Here is a 13,954-nt window from a genome sequence, read left to right as displayed (position 1 = left end):
AAAAGAACATATTTAAGACAAATGGATATTAGAAAAATAATAGACTTACAGGGGTATTTTTTGTGAAGGTAAAGAACAACCACGCCGGGAAACTGTATTCACTGTCGTTGTTTTCATCTTCGTAACTATCATCACCATCATCATCACCACATTCATTGTCAGCCGCAGTCTCGTCGCCTTTCTGCACACACGGCATTGGGAACACAATTACGGATGCGTTCCCAGCACTATCAAGTCGGTCACTGCAGCCATGACAACGGCGATAGAGAGAAAGAGATGTTGAGAACAAGCTGATTGGGGAGTGACGACTTTCCGGAGAAATGAAATGTGTCACCACGTACACACAGGGATTGCTGAATTCAACCCTGATGCACAAAGCGACTGACCGTTGGTGTTGCAGTCTTGGAATAGCGTTCAATTCGAATCACCAAAAACACTCGCCTCCTCTACATGTATACAAACAGCAGCTCGCATTATCAAACGGCGAATCTGTGCTTTTTTTTACCAACGCCGCTTGTGTCACTGGTCTGTCGTACCAGAGTTGTCAACGAAGCGACATCAACTGAGTCACAGAGCTAGCTTGCAAGGTGGTTGCCGACTCACTCGCTGCACGGCTTCAATTCGGCAAGCGTTGCCCAGGTGCAATTGATCAGCGCTTCCTACATCTTCGGCTGATAGCGGCCGTAGTGCGCGCACTCTGACGCCCACACTGAACACTATCTATGTCGGCGTGTCTATTTCACCGATAATTAGGGCGTGTCCCCGTGACAATGCCTGCTCTTCTCATTCATCACATCATGTCGCAATCCGATAGGACGACGCAGCAACCAATCGGAACCCAGGTATCCTTACTCCCCGTTTTCGTGGCTCTAGTTTTTATGACAGCGCTAGGATTAACGATAATGAGGCAGCTTCGGATCGGTTAATCGCAAGCGTTTTTTTTAGCAATCTCCTCCGATATCGTGGATGAAAATAGCGTCTTAATTGGCTGTCAGCGATATCGATACATTGTGCATAGTATAATTATTATCCTGTTCTTTCCCAAGAGAAAATACAATAATTATAGTGTATTCTATCATTAGTCCGTCTATCGAGTGTGGAGAAAACGTCTGCAAGAAAATAGTAATTCATTAGTCCTATACGAACGGTTAATATTGTGGCGTATTGATTTATCTTTCAGTATTTCTGTAGTTTTAGCTATTTCAGTAACGGCTAGACAGGTGTAATTTTGCATGGCACACATCTCTCCATATCATAATAATTGTCCTAACCCACGTGTCATTATGCTAAAATGCTTAATTCTCAAACCAGAATCAATCATAGCAAAAGCATTTTTATTATTCGTATCATATTACAGCAATATCGGTTCTCGTATTGTCATCACGGTTCTTGTTGTAAGTTCAACAATGCGTAAGGAAGTAATGATGTCGAAAGAAGGAAATGGGAATCCTGCCATTGTTCTGTTTTGTTGATGTTGCTTTTTGTAAAAAAAAAAATATCGGAACAACGATAAAATCAAATTGTCTATTTTGCGTAACAAATTTCCTGGTAAATAGGCTTACAAAATTAATGTTATAATTCGAATGAAATCAAAGTATACACATTTTGTTCCGAGATCACGCACGACATCGCGCATTAATCGTGGCCCTGAACTTGAATACACAGGTACACAGAAAATGAAATATACCACAACAGTCACGGATATGTATTATGCAATACGGGTGTCTCGCTTGTCGAAGTACCAGGAGCTCAGCACCCGCTAGTAAAGAGATGCTTAGAATGACCGCACACACAACCTTTTGCAAATGCAGTGACATTTCGTTATCGTCAGTTCAGTTTTACGTGTCGAATGGAGTGAAATAAGAATAGTGTTACGGGAATAATATAATTTTGCCATCACCTGCAGTTGATCGCGTACAACTTGGAATGTTCATACGCGATTCGCGACGTATGTGATACAGCAATCTCGTTTTATCAGCGTACACTGTAGAAAGTACGGTGTAGGCTCGTGAAAAAATAAACTCGAATGACAGCGCCACCTGTACGTGTTAACAGAGATGGCAAATGTTATACAGCCAATAAACTTTAATACAATGATATAATTTTTGTAAATTATTAAACGTTGAGTTGCAAGATGCAATAATGATCTACTATCTGAATCATGAAGCGAACAATCTACGCGAGAAAAGTCTTTAGCGGAGCAAGCAGTTGCGGCAATTATCGTGGCCGCGGTCTTTACGTCTATTGTATTCCTCCGCTATGCCAGGATTGTTACTGATTGTAGGGAGTGACTGGCGATGATGACTTAAACCAACAGACATGCACACACACACAAAATATCAACGACTCAATGTGTGTGGGGTGTCTAGACACCGGCAGTAGCATATTGTCAACATTCGAGCGCAAAGGAGATGAAGTCAATTTTATGAAGACATAAAAACGTCTTTAAATATGGGTTAAACTGAGATAACGCATGATGACATTTGTATGATGATGAATAACTGTAAAAACAGCCTTTTACTGCTCAATATTTGTACCAGACGTTCACCTCATTGTTCGTAAATGGACAAAACCAGATTTATTTGACATACCACGCCAATGAACTCAGCGCGAAGAATTTTTACTCGCTCAATGTGTGTCATTGAAGGTTACGCCCACTTAATATTTTGCGGGCACAGAACCAAAATATGTTTCGCGGGCGAAGAATGTAAAATCAGCGCATGTGTGTACAAACGTAATAGTCCCATATGACGGTGTGTCATCGTGTCTCTAACAGGCAGGTTGACAAAGTAATCTTTCTTTGGTAAGCGTGCAGGTCCACGCATAATATATATAAACTCATCGTTTAGTCTGTGATGACTTTTTAACGAAATTGCGGGAGTGATATTTTTCACGGTTCGCTCCGTAGCACGGAAGATAATTATCGCCGGGTTTAAGGAAGAGAAAAAAAACCTCACGCATGATCGAAAACGACATATTCTTGCATTCGTCAATTTCATTACGCGCTTTTCGGTGCGATAACATATAATAGATGTTGGGTTTCAGCCACGTGTGTCAAATAGCAATATGTGGCGAGGCAGAAATCACTCGCTCGCTGATGACTGCGCGAGAGACTGACCCATCAGATTGGTAATGAGTGCAATCTGTATGCAAAGAAATCGGTGATGAATAATGCTGTTCTCCATATCAGCTTTGTTTCACCTTGTCGTATATTACCGGTTAATTCACGACATGCTTTTTTTACATGCTGTGTACATTACAAAGCAGAAGCGAGAGGCGTAAGCAGAGACAGATTGAGGGAGGGGCGGCAATGAACCCTTTGCATAGTCAACTCCCTATAAAACACCTACGCATTTTGTTATGTTTAACAATGGTATTTAATAATGGCGATACTTTGTAGGACATGTGACTATTAAGTATTTAATACTATTCGCGATTCATTGTTATTTATAAAATTACGTGATTCCGCACGACACGTGCGCTTCGATTAGACGAAACCTTGCTGACAGCTTCAAATTACAAGCAGCAAAGACAAGATTACCTTATCTCATATAAAAAATACATATCAGAAACAAAAATCAATCAAAATCAATGAAAAATGAAGAGACAAAAAGCAAGAAACACAGAATAACAGAAAGTAGAGGACCCTCTTCATTTATGAACAAAGAAGATGTCTTTCTGTCCATGTATGAATGAATGTATGAAAGCGTATTGTATTTGAAATGGTGTAGCATCATGATTGCCGTAAACATTGAATAACAACTGCCATTTGGCATTGATAAAATATAGTTCTTGCAAAGTAAAACATGAAAATTACATAACTTACATGTTTTTCCCCAAATATTATATATTTTGATAACTCTGCTCCAGGTTTGGTGTTGGTAACACGTAATATAATTTTCAACCTTTTCTTTTCGTCTGACAGCAAACTATCTCTTTAGTCTGTATTTTAATAAGAGCTTGTGTACCTCGTTAATTAGTAAATCGTAAATAATACAACCTGGTTCCCTTTTCTTAAATAGAACATTGTGATACTCGCAATCACTTATGTTATCATTGTGAAAAATCGTACTACCTTTTCACTGCTTAGGACAATTGAGGTGAGGGTAGGAAAACGTACTCTCATTGGGTGATACAGAATTCCCCAAGGTAAACAGTTTTCTATTGAAATTAATTGAATCATTCACATATTTTACCCTTTCCTTGAGACGGCCACCACTAGTAAAACATGTTCTTGTTAATTGTCATGGCTGAGATGTTTAAATAATATTGTGTGTTAAAAATGTGTAACATAGCACCTCGTCAGAAGATCATTTGAGTGCACTGTGGTTACCTGCATGTGTATGGGAACATGCCTCTGAGAGAGATATTTGATGAAAATGTACGGCTTCACAAAACAGACAGGTAGTCTTTATCAATCCACTGTTTTATAGTAATAACTCATTGCAGCTTGTAAATGGGTGAAATTTAATATTGTTTGTAATTGGAACACACACTACAGTTAACACAGTAAAGTCAGATTTGAACAGTAATTCCACACTGAGGTTTTATCTATTTTACCGACGATAACTTTGGATGACAGATTTGGGCACATTGAGAGTAAATTTGCATATAAATGATGCGTTCCTTTATTATTCAAATTCCTGCGCCTTACAGAAGTCCTGTATCCACTCCTGATCAGCGTCAATAGTCAATTAAATCGTTTCATGAACCTGGTTGACTTGACGCACTTATTGACTGTCCGGAAATTGGGAGTGGCAGAATTGCGGTCGGGCAACATACCACCTAAGAACCGAATCATAACTTAGGAAATCTGTACATAGACAATATGGATTGATTTGGTTTCCGGGTTTGACGAGAAGCTCAGTTTACGACCCTCCGTTCTCATTTCTTCTTCTAAAGAGCTGCACGCAAGGAGGTCCGCGCAACGTTTCAACCTCACTGCTGACGGCCATGCCAAGATGTCGCCAAATGATCTGTTATTTGTCGATTTCCCGTGAAGAAAAGTAATTAAGCCGTAATAGATGTCTGTGGTACACTGACTTCACCCCTAGACCATGCTGTGAAACGCGTGCCTACCAACACGAAATAGATCAGATTCATATTTTTTTATCTAGCTTACTTTTTTGCTCGATTTCATAAATCACGCGTACACATACATTGTAATGATTCATTTTCTGTCAGCGAGTAAGTTTCATCAATATTTCTCCCTAACACCGGTGCTAGAAATTAATAACATATTAATTGTCACAAATATGATAACAGCCGTTCTCACCTGCGTCTTCTTTATGAACGAACAGCCGTTTCTTTCCAATTAGCCCCGTCGTCTAGATTGAGTAACGATGACTCAGATTTCGGATAGTAAAAAGACCGTTCTGCTTGGTGATCGATAGCTAGCAGCTCCGATTGTGTGTGTAGTCTGTGGGTGAAATATTGTATGCCAAATATTATATCGCTTTCAAGTATTTAGGCTACATCATTAATCGCCCCCACCTATCATTATTCTTATAAGGCTTTATCGCTCGGGTCATTGACTACATTATTACTAGGCAATTTACACAACGTCACTGCATGATGAGTCAATCCTATCCCGGGTAAAATTGGGCAAAATTCTATTTTTCCTACGATTTCCGCTACAATGATAAAACAATTTATATTCAAATTAGTAAACAAGCATCTATTTGGCGACTATTTTCAGCTGATCGTGAATTTTCGTATACTATTAATTCTAAGCTGATTAATGCTAGTATGTGATTTCTGCGACATGTCGCAAAACTGTTGCTATTTTGTCCTCATTTAGTCTACATTCAGACCAACTCGGAATAACGGGGATTTATGGATTATTTCGTTTAGTAACATATCTTGGATATTTTCTGAAGTACACATGCGTACCATGACACACACACATACACGCATACTAAAAATGCCAGTTACTAACCGTTTTAACGGTGGGGAGGGCGGGGTTGGTTGGATACACACGTTGTTACCAGAGGGTGCACTATGCGCCATTTTACACCGTAGTTACATGGAACTTACTGCGACATGGATGGATCTCAGTAGCTTGGCGTGAAGCTCACAGGTGGTAGGTTACTAAAACATACTCTGTATTTTGTGTATCCGCATGTCTTCGAGTAAGTGTGTTCAAAGTTGGAACAATATTCAAAACGTTGCATAATTTCAAACATTTTTTTTTGTAAATCCGAAACTATACTGATCTTGAAAATTGTTATACATAAGTTTTTGAAAACCCGTTGCATTTCAATCGAACATAGTAGTGTAGTCACATACATTGTATTTGACTTCAAGTATGTAACGAGACTATTTGACATTGACTTTTGTTTGAGTTAGGAACTTAAGATTCGCCGTTTCCCGATTCAAAATGGCTGCCAAAATTGATGTCACGAGGAAAACAAGTCCACATTTACTTGTCACTACTACTGCATTGCTCGGAATAATATCAAAAGCTTCTTGCGTGGTTCCAATGCTCCCCATTTTCAACCACAGCTCGTAGAGAACTACTTTAAACTGTAATCTTCAATTATATTGATGTTCGAACAATCATGGCATCTTCCCTTGCTGAACTTTCGGAATGATGCAGGTGAATCGCATCGTCACGGGTCGGCAATTCAAGTCAGCGACATGAATTCACTAAGTACTGCAGAAACGAATTGAAAAATATGACCCCCCTGGAACATTTCACTGCTAATTTGCACGGCGAAGCCATCATTCCTCAATCAACGATAACAGTCCACTGCTTGCGTGAAAATGCAAGGTGTGGAGCCGAAATAGTCGAACTCATACTGCTCGTCAAGTTGATGAGAGCCAACATTATTAAGCGGGATTATTAGGCGTGAAATTTCCATTTGAATAGGTTGGATTACTACAGCCACCATAAAAGCTCGCTCACATCGACTTCAATAAATAGGCACGTATGATTATTACCCTGCCTGAACGTGTACCCGACACGTACGGCGTTATTACCGCCAAACAAACATCGTATTTTGTTCTAAGCAAAACAGAAAGTAGTTAGAGATTTTTCGAAGTATTGGTCACCAAGCTCATTAAATATAATTGCATTCGTGTTTTTTTATGGAAAGGCTGATTTATTACAACGAATTGTTTTTTTACTTCTTATGACCGAGGCACAGATCCATCACGCCTCGTTCACTCTGATACGGGCGAGTTGTCAGTAAAGAACGACCTAGTCCGAAATTGAACGACAAGCAGATTGGAGACACGCCTGTGGCACTTTGACCGATATGGGACGTGCCGTTATACGTTAAACTGCTAGTACAGACAGCACGATTCTAAAAGGTAAAGTACCACATGGCGCGTTACTGTTCGGTATGGGACTCCTACGACATATACAAGGCGTGTACGTTGTACGCACTCGAAAGCGCGCTGCTGTGCGATGGCTGTGACGCAGTGCGCTCTTCTCAGATGTCTGCATGATGATTTATCGAGGTGATATAAAAACGCTTCAACGGAGACAGCATTGCAGAATACATTTTATTTGTCGCCACCCGTTGTGTTGTTGCGATACGGGCCATGCACGACAAGTGACATCGTTTCTCTGTCATTTGTAAAATGAAATTAAACTAAATGTATGGAGAACGTAATTGAACAACAACTAGTGACGTCATTATCCAATATGTATTTGAGTTTTCTTACGTGTAATTTGCCTGAGTTGTCATTTATCTACTTATACAGAACATTTCTCGCAGACAAATAAATTACATTTCCCAGTCCAATAATGGAGTTGAACCGAACATGGTATTAATCACTATACATGTTATTGTGTGCGATTATTGACGAGAATGTTAGCGGACAGAGGAATCCTAATGTAAGCAGTGGGACTGATTTATTTTTTTCATAAACCATAAAATCATTCTCATATCTCAAATCAAGCAATATGTTACGCATAAACTACATATTTTATATATCATATAATCAATTATATGCAGATTGATGAATATATATAAGAAAGTGACTGTCATGCGCAGTTGATGATAGCTATCATCGTCACATAATCACTCATTTTGTGTTGTCACGCAGTTTTACTTTTATCGTCTGACATTTCCACGGCAATAAACAACATTATAATACACTACTGTTTTGGGGTATTTATAATCTGCAAAAGTATGAAAAGCGTATGTGATAAAAACACATGTTGCCAGTGTTTCGGAAGTTTTTTTCATATAATACATTTTGTGAAATATTTATGTTCACGACACGAGGACATGTGTCTCATCCGGGGCGCCTTAATTGTCACAATACTTTTCAATGTGTGTTTAGTAGACACACATATTTGAGAGTATTTCCAACAAAAATTGAAAAGTATTTATTATCACAATACTAATAATAATAATGTAAAAGCGTTTTCTTTTTAACCACATTTTTCAAAAGAAACACATATTTAAAAGTGTCTGTATGAGAGGAAGGGATTACAAATCGTTATAAATACATTTGTGCTCATGGACAAATATATCAAATGACATTTTTTGCAGTCAAGTACTTTCCAGTATAAGCACAATACAACAAACAAATCACACATTAATAAAATAAGTTTGTGTGCTCTAAAAAGGGCATTGTATAAATATATTTTTGTAACAAGAATTCACATTGCTAGAAAGAGTATTTCTCTGTAACTAATTAACTCCTCGATTTATTTGCAACTGCTAACTAATTATGTCTACTGAGATTCAAATCGTTCATAAAAATGTAGAAAAAAATGCCCAACAATTTCAACATGGACACTTAAAATCGAATTACCAATGCACAGATTAACACAAACAAAACATCTGTAAACTGTCACATCTTTCCCAATCTCATCTCATGTCATGTCGTTTCCCCGAATTGCGTTTCCCCGAAAACATCAAATTCCTGCGCAAAAGAAAAATAGTGGAACAAACAAAAAAATTACAGAAATTAAACGATTTTACTTAATTCCAATCCCATTCTCAGCAAATCCAATAATCTGCACCTATTCATTGCATTCGATCTATTTCATTCCATTCCATTCGCACTCATTCCATTACAGTTTAACCTCTCTATCCGATATTTTCACTACTTTTATAAGCACCTCCTAAAAAGAGGACAGTGTGGACTTTTAAAAGTATTTTCCTAAACAGATTTCTTCACACATTGAAGACGAGAACAACCAACATTAATCCATATTAGCAGACCAAAATTGATTTTCCATATTAGCAAAATCGTCTCTACCGCTCTGACAAAACCTATAATTTTCTATTCAATCTAAAGTAATTATTGTTCGGGCAATGCGCTATTTGAATTAGAAATATTTGATGCACAATATTATTTCGAGTATTTATACAGAAAATATTATTTGAATGCGCATGTAATTTGGGAAAACATGCCCACGTACTAGTATCATTACTCGAACTGAATTTTCAGTGTAAGTCTGCCTGATGTTTCTATAATCTTCTTTAGCAACTCTGGTCATGTCTCTGATCGATGTCGGTGAAGAATCTGTGCAATATGGAATTCTATAGTCCTGTAAATGCATTAATTTTCAGTAAAATAATTTATCTATCAACCCGCACGCAATGAAATAAAAGCAGAATAGAGGCTCTGTTGCAAATGAACATTCAGCGTACAGCTGCCAGCTATCAAATAATTAAGACATATTCCTTTGATTCAAGTTGTTGTAATTGCTCTGTGCACATGCTAATAGGAATGAGCAGGCGCACGACATATGTGCCCAGTTATTTGTACACACACCTTATAATAGTGTTCATCTTTCAGAATAAAAAAATAGCAATCTAAATTTGTACTTCAATTTTAATTTTCATATTCATATTTGTAAATAATAAGCATCTATTTAGATTATACACACACTTGCACACGTGTGTGATAATCACCATTTAAGCTAGAATTCAGCCACGAAGCTCCGTCAATAGAATAATGTGAACTGCCAATACATGAGGTTGTTTTTTTCATTTAAAATACTAAAATTCATAAATGTGTCGCTACACTTTAAATATGTCTGACAACAATGGTGACATGTGTGGGCATATTTTTTTTTCGAGTTTATAACCGTGGACTGCATACACAGATACATAAACACTTGAAACCAGTGTTTTAGTTTGAGAATTGCAAGTATTTCGAATTAAAACATTTTTTTACTAGTAAGAAAATTATTTTAAATACTCATATCATGAACTTGACAAAACTGCGGACGTATACGGAGGTACATTCGATTTGTTTTTTTGGGAGGAATTGTTTTTTTAAATATTGTTTTAATTTATGTACTTCTAAATACCCATTTTCTCACGGAATTAGACAATTCCTGCTATTCACATGATATTTACCCACGTGTAAGCCGTATGATATCACATATTATCCCATATATTATGTCAGTTCTGTGTAATAAAACACTGTTATAATGTTCTACATCTCCATACTAAAAATCCCGGCAAACGTATTGCTTCATGCAAAGCAGACTGCTTTTTTGACGCCATGGCTGATTATCACTAAGTTAGCTAATATTGGTGGTTTTACAAAATATTTTTGGAATAATTTTTGCCAATTATATTAATTCGAATATTTCTTATCCTTTCAGATATCGGCTGACACGTGTGTGATACAAAACTTTGTATATGTGAAATTCCATTTTAAATTCTTCCAACCACAGCTTCTTCTCGCACAGAAATTATTTCACCCTTGTCTAGTGGCCATTTGTCTGGAATTGTGAAATGGCCACATTTTGAATTGACTCGAACGTTAGTAATTATGTTACTAACACATCCCCTAACTATGCAAATAAGCTAGATTTAACCTTTACTATACTAAGCAACGAAATGGACATGTAAAATAAACAGCATATTCGAGACCCTACAAAGGTCAAAGGCCTCAGGACAAATGAAAATTACTAAACTTTCGAAGGACGAAGATCAAATGAGGGGATTGTGTATAAGTTTAATTTCAGTCAGTCCAATGTCATACAATGATATTAATAAATCAATATGACTAGGTGTTTGTCATATGTACACGTGAGCTCTAGTCGGCATTTTAGTGGATTTAAATACCCTTATCAGCTGACTTTCTGAGTGGGTCGATTTTATGCTTTACCCAGAAAATGTTCATTTATTATCTACTATCTACGAAGTGCGTGTTACATGTTGAACCTTTTTTATTAACACATAACTTAGCCTTATTCATGTAATTAACGGGACAACTGATGATCGTTTTATTTATAAGAATGCATGTGTCTGGTTGTTTTATTGACCAATTTGGATGAAACACGTACAACACTTGATAGAACGTATTTATACACATGATTTGTTTGGAGTGTATTCGACATTCTGAGGAAGAATAACACATTTATTTGTGTCACTTTGGGCAATTGGTGGCCATTTTCAGTACTTGTTGTTCCAAAACGTGACAGATAAACTGGTGCCTAATGAGATGTACATTAGTTTGGGATTAGTGTATTTCTGTTAGTTTCAATAAACTGGTTAACACATTTTAGTCCATGTTGTACAAGAAAAAGGATATTACATATGTAGAACATTTTAAAGAAGCCGTACCCATTTAGTTTACTATTTTGAACAAATCATGTTGTACTTTTCGTTTTAGGTTCGCCGCTCTTGTTATTAATTTTATTTTTATGGCTTTTAAACGAAAATGCTGGAACTATCAGTTAAACTGGATTATTAATTATGGTTCAAAAATGATGACATGCAACTGAAGCAAACAAACACTGGATAAATGAATTTATAAATGATCTTAATCAACATAGTTGCAGCTAACTGACTTCAAAGTGAATGAATCATACAAAAGTGAAAACAAATCAGAGTTCCATGCTTTCAAAGAAGGAGTTAACATAATATGTAAGTCTTCCACTCACTTATCTGTATTACAATAGAAATTTTTTCTAGCATTGTGCGTGAAATCGAACTTAATATTCGGACAAACAATGGTCATAGAATAGTGACGTCAAAACATCGCGTTGGGTTCGACAAAGTACTTAATATGCATAATAATGTGTTACACACATGATCTGATAAGGGTAAGTAAGGTTGTCTCAATTTCCTCATAGAACTATACAAACAAAATTTCGCGAGATTTGCGCACTGAACAAAAAATAATATATGTATAATAGTATAATAATATAATGTATGTATGATTGTGGATTTATAATTTCGTTGAAATTAAAGTAAACTATGAACAATTGACTTAAAGTTATTTTAACTTTGATTCGTGTCTTTTCAGTGACTCGGAAGAAGGGGATATAACATAAATCCTTTATAATTTGATAACATCAGTTTTTGTTTTTTTTCTTCTTCAGAAATCTGGGTATCCCTGTTCAAATTACGTAATACTAACTACATATGTGGTACATGAAGTTTCTTTTTTTTATCCGAAGTTAATATTTGCATAAGGGATTACAACCTACATTACTTTAAGGAAGTTGCATGTCCTTATATCATTTTATTCAAAATATGTTATAGTAGTCAATCACACACACGGTAGCTAAATTGTGTACTATTTATATTTCGGCATGGCTTGCTTGTATATGTTCATGACCTGTAAAACACATTGTATATGTAACGTGGCCTAAGTAATCGACAATTGGCAGTAACACTGTCAACGGTTATTGACCAGATTTTGTTTCTGGGCAAAGAACTGTAGTAGTACATCGATCAATAATAAAATATGTTGTCATATCCACGACTCTAATTCCATAGAGATACATACATAACTGTAGTACCACGATGCTTTGTGTCGCATGCAAGGGGGGATACAGCAATAACCTAGATAGGCATATTGTTTTATTTCGCCATATATTTAATATATATTCAATGTATGACGTAATATCCCGTGTATAATGGGGACCAGTGAAAGGTGTCCAATGGGTAAACATGCGAGAGAAAAGAACATTGGTGTAACTGTTAGGTTTGTTTCTATAGCACCGATGTGCAGTCTGTGTTTCGTATTCTTGAACACAGTTGACCCTGAGCTTACCGATGCTTAACCGATAATGTGCGCTAGGCTGCACGCTCTAACCATAATATGGACGGGCATTTAAGGATGTAGTAGATCGCTTAGTATTGCTACGTGTTCACACATGTGATGACATAAATATCATATACCTTTACAGGTATTATTACAGAATATGTGATCTGTGTTTAGCTTAAGCACTCGTATACTAACTAATTGACTTGATCATCAAAAATCGCCAACATCTCGATCTCTTCCTCCATTTATCACACATAAATTTATTAGTTATAAACTATCGAAGTTTTTACTTAAAAATAATATGCTAGTGGTGGGATCACGCGGGGATTTCCACTTAGCCAATTAAGTTCAATGCTGAGACACATTCTGGACGCAAAATCGCACCGCATGACTTTACTGTGAATCGCATCTCCCCTTAAGATGAGTTTTGCTTACCCTTATCTATAACTCGAATATGGTGTAGTCAATTTTCATTAGTTGTTCTGAAAGCCTATTTCAAAGAACATGCGGATCTTCGGATGATATTTGTTGAAAACATTTTATATTTAACCGAATTTTTCTAAGTATGCCATTTTAAAACTTCAATCAAACTTAATAGATCTGGTGATGCATTTGTTAGTAGGATTTCTTGACATATTCCACCACACTCCAAATGACCTACTCACTTATATTTTACCAGAAACAATATTAAATTTGTCGCATACATCTACAAATCTTTCTCCGCTGCTGGAGATAAAATGCACAAAATGTACAATTTTAGAAAGTTTCAGGTTTCTGTGAGTAGTGTTTCTGAGACACATTCAGAATACTAGTATGCATATTCCAGTTATGTAGACGTATGAATGCGAATCGCGAATGCAAATACAGATTTACTCGCCTGTTTACTTCGATTGCACCTTAATCATCATCGAAATCCACTCTGTATTCATGTTTCAGATACACACATGCCCTTGTATGATCCGCGCTTGCACAA

General features: G+C 36.8%; 1 long non-coding RNA gene across 1 annotated transcript in view; it reads right to left on the bottom strand.

Moving 5' to 3' along the window:
* The window catches only part of LOC144342889 (uncharacterized), a 39,566-nt gene extending 39,148 nt beyond the window's left edge, over nt 1–418 (bottom strand). Inside the window, exon 1 of the long non-coding RNA XR_013418844.2 lies at nt 50–418. This is a non-coding gene — a long non-coding RNA (uncharacterized LOC144342889). The remainder of the gene's footprint in view (nt 1–49) is intronic.
* Between the last annotated feature and the right edge of the window lie 13,536 nt (nt 419–13,954).

Source organism: Saccoglossus kowalevskii, chromosome 9, assembly GCF_978046115.1.
Source record: "Saccoglossus kowalevskii chromosome 9, keSacKowa6.1, whole genome shotgun sequence".
In the NCBI taxonomy this organism is placed as follows: domain Eukaryota; kingdom Metazoa; phylum Hemichordata; class Enteropneusta; family Harrimaniidae; genus Saccoglossus; species Saccoglossus kowalevskii.
The sequence above is the reverse complement of the archived record's forward strand: the minus strand, read 5'-3'. Positions and strand labels throughout refer to the sequence as shown.